Source organism: Nannospalax galili, unplaced genomic scaffold, assembly GCF_000622305.1.
Source record: "Nannospalax galili isolate Female #2095 unplaced genomic scaffold, S.galili_v1.0 scaffold202, whole genome shotgun sequence".
NCBI lineage: Eukaryota > Metazoa > Chordata > Mammalia > Rodentia > Spalacidae > Nannospalax > Nannospalax galili.
Genome location: NW_008349000.1, coordinates 234321 through 238314, shown reverse-complemented (window position 1 = coordinate 238314; position 3994 = coordinate 234321). Strand labels below are relative to the sequence as shown.

Sequence of the window (3994 nt, the reverse complement as noted above, 5' to 3'; positions counted from 1 at the left end):
ACTGTCAAAATTCAAATTTATAGCATCAAGGATGAGGTTTCACTGGAATCTTTGGGACTCCAGCTCATTCTGGAATATAATTTGGCTAATATGTTAAGTGGGTATTAGAGACTCTGGGCCCTGAGTGTCACACCTCTGAGCCTCCCTCTTTGTTTGAGTTCGAGTCCTGGAGTCAGGATGATAGTTTTATTCAAACCTATCCTGAGTAGGTAAAAATAAGAGGATTAGAATCTGGAAAAGACAACTCGTTTCTACAAAAAGAAATAGAAAACATTACAATGGGGAAATGGAAAAAAAGTTAAGAATAGACAACTCATTGAAGAATAAACAGTGGTGAATGAGTGCTCCCAATACAGGCAAATGAATAAAAGAGCAAGCTACTATTTTCAACAACCAAATTGGTGCACATGAAAAAGTTTTGCTAGTTGGGCTGGAGGGGTGGCTCAGCAGTTAAGACCATATACTACTTTTGCAGAGGACCTGAGTTTGGTTCTTAGCACCCATGTCAGACATCTTACAACTGCCTGTAACTCCAGCTCCAAGGGACCACAAATTATGCAGTCGAGTTTCCCGCATTTGGGGAAATTGCAGGGGTCAGCACATCTCAAGTGCAATGGATAAGCCTCACCCTGGGAAAACCACCTTCCTGATCATGGTGTCTTCCCTGCCAGGAAAGTACCAGACCTCTTCTGGTCTCTGGACACTGCACTCATGTGCATATACCCACTGTTCTAGTTTGTTTCTCCATTGCTGTGACAAAAAACTCTGACCAATACCAACTTGGGGAGGAAAGGGTTTATTTGGCTTATATCCTCCAGGTCACAGTTCATTGGGGAGCCCAAGTTAGGAACTCAGGGCAGGAACCTGGAGGCAGGAGCTGGAGCACAGGCCATGGAGGAATGCTGCTTACTGACTTGCTCCCTGGCCTGTGCCAAGTCTGTTTTCTTATACAATACAGGACCACCTGCCCAGGGGTGAATAAAGTTTTTTAAAAATGCTTGATAGCTGAAGTGATTAATAAAGAAATTGGTATTGTGATACATTTGTGAGTAATGTAAACTGCCTAAGTCAGTTCTCAAGGCAATTAGACAATGTCTACTAAATATGTCCTTATTCTATAATGCTAAATATGTAATTTTACTTCTTAGTAACATCAGAAATAATGGAGGATAAGCAAAAACAATTATGTTCAAGAATGGTTTTAAAATATAAACTGCCCATGTGTCCCTAAAGAAACAAGTATCAAAATAAATTGTGGTATCACTTTTTGATTTGTTTTAAAATTGGTTTGTTAGAGTTTTGTATGTATTTTAGGTTGGTAATGAACTTGCTATGTAGCCTGAACTGGCCTTGGAGTCCTCCTGTCTCTCAAATGCTGGGATTATAGGTGTGTTACTATACCCAGCTAAACTGTGACACATTAATAAATAATATGCAACAATTTAGAAGAAATTAAGTACTTGGGCAGGTTTCAAGACCTCTTGCTGAAATTTTTAGTTAAGGGATGATGTACTAACTTATCTCCAAGGTGGCACCATCAGTCAGACATGGAGGCACAGTGCCTGTAATTCTAACACTTGGAAGGTTTAGGCAGGAGAATCATGAATTTGAGGTCATCCTGAGCTACACAGCAAGAACTTGTCTCAAAGCAACAAAAAAAACCCCTCCCCATCCCTAAGGTGACACCATCAATTTCTTATGACTGTATGCACATCTATTTTCCCCATCAAGAGTTTGAGTCTATTCCTATACTTCCTTTGAACTTGAGCTGCCCTTAATAATTCTTGGACCAATAGAATGTGGCAGAAGTGATCTTGGGACATCTGAGGCCGAGCCCTAGTAAGAAACTGCAGCTTCTGCCTCAGATTCTGGGAACATGTCATTGTGAGCCTTGCTTAGAGTGTCACCAACCTCTCCCAACCATCCGGCCACATGCAACATGAGTGAAGAGGTCATCTTACATCTTACAGACCTAGCAAAACTGAAACATTACCTCATAGAGGGAGGACATAACTGCATAAGAGCCAGGAAATAAAGCTTACAAGGTACAGAAAGTAAATGAAGCATACAAGGCTCAGAAAGTTCCTGAGAGATCCAAAATGTTCAAGGTCCTTCGCCCATGGTTATAGAAACAATAAATTGAGGCAACTCCCCAGCCAGTCTGCAAGTTGTACAGGAAGCTCCAGGGATGCAACTTTCATGAATTGTCACCTAATCTGGGGTGGGCTTCTCAGTGATGCAGCTGCCTTTGAATCACCCATGCTCCTGGAAGTAATAATTCCATTAGTCTCACTGGTTCAGACTTGGGTGGAATTGTTCTGTGGTCATCAATGCCTTATCTGGAGTAAAGAGACATTTGTTCACATCTCTCTAGGAAACACACACCTAGCCTGCTTTTGACCCACTGAATTTTGACCATAATTAGATGTTTTATTTCATATAGGTTTTTATATGGTTTGCTATACACCAATGGAGAAAGAGAACATTCACAATCTCATGGAATTATGAAAAGAATACTACACAACAACAAATTCTTTCTCTGTTGCTGCATTTCTCTTCCTCTCTCCCTCTCCCCTAGTTTTAGCAGTTCAAACTTTGAAGTGATGACTGTATTTATACTTGGGTCATGGACAAACTTAAGCAAGATTGAAGACCTTTGTCTTTAAAAGAAACTTTTACCTTAGAGTTTGATTTCCATTAGGAAGACTGCTTTGATTCATATAGGAGTGATCTGAATTCAGGTAAATGGGCAGGCAAAAAGAAGGTAACAGGGTACAGAAAGCCACTGTATTCAGGTGTTCCCCTAACTTGCAGAGAGCTGGAAAGTTGCAGGAACTTCGGGAGAGAACTTGAGACAGTGCCTCTGCTTGGGGTATGAAGGGAATGTTTGGAGGTCATTGCACAGTCTCACAGCCACATACCTCTCTGCCTGCCCAGCCTGGGCACAAAGGATAGGAGTGCCCTCTCCTCTCCTTTCCAGACCTTGACTGAGTGCTATGGGGCACGCTGGGCACCAGGTGTGAGGTGCGCGGGTATCTCGGGGTCCCCGCGCACACGGCGTAGGTCCCGGAGGCTTCTCCGCCATGCCGCGTCCTGGAAGCGGCGGCGGATCTGGCCACAGGCTGGTCTGCCTCTCTGGCCGCGCGTCTCTGTCCGCCGCTTTGGTGCTGAAAGTCCCTGCTGCTGAGGCTTTGCTCAGCCGTGTCTCCGCCCTGATTTCACCCGTGCACCTTCCTCAATATGCGAGTTCCACCGGCCCAGGAATAGTGCGAGGCTGCTGAAACTGGGATTCGTGAGTCAGTGACGGAGGAATGCTGCCCCCCGGAGAGGCTGGATCGCCAGTAGTAAGATGCAGGACTCTGCTTAGTCCGTGTTATAGCTTTTATTAAGTGTTCAGCTCCTAGTTCCTAGTGATCCAGCTCTCTATTATTGAGAGAAGACTGGGATATTTTTATACTGTAGGGGCAGTGGTAAAAGCTTTAGCTGATAGGTATTTTGGGGATGCCTCATTTGCATGTGGAAATGGGCTCCCGCCAGGCTGCCAGACTGTCAGACTGCCTGAAAAATCACACAGGAAAGCATGGTATTTCCAGAGCCAGAGGCCATGTTTTCTATGGCGGCTACTTCAAAGGAGAGTTAGGAAGATGCCAGGTACTCTGCTGAAAGGAGTCATCTGCATATGAAACCGAGCCCGTGGGCCACCCAGACATGGAGAGACTATGACTTCACAGCAGGGGTCCCCAACAGAGTGCCTCCTTTTGATGAATTTTACCCCCTCCAGCAATAATGTAGCAGTCAGACACTTAAGGTAGCCCATGATCCCAGTTGTCACACTCCTGGGTGAGCCTCTCTTTTTGAGCGTGGGTGGATCCGTGACTTGCTTGTAAGGACAGGGCAAAGGGATGGAGATACATAATTCTGTGCTAGTGATCATGTGATTATATAAATTTGTGGAAGCTGGGCGTAGTGGTGCACGCCTTTAATCCCGGCACTT

General features: G+C 44.5%; 1 non-coding gene across 1 annotated transcript; it reads right to left on the bottom strand.

Annotated features, from left to right (window-relative positions):
• Nucleotides 1-523: 523 nt before the first annotated feature.
• Nucleotides 524-679, bottom strand: LOC115072549. The gene has a single exon (XR_003851595.1). It is a non-coding gene; the product is annotated as a U1 spliceosomal RNA (small nuclear RNA).
• Between the last annotated feature and the right edge of the window lie 3315 nt (nucleotides 680-3994).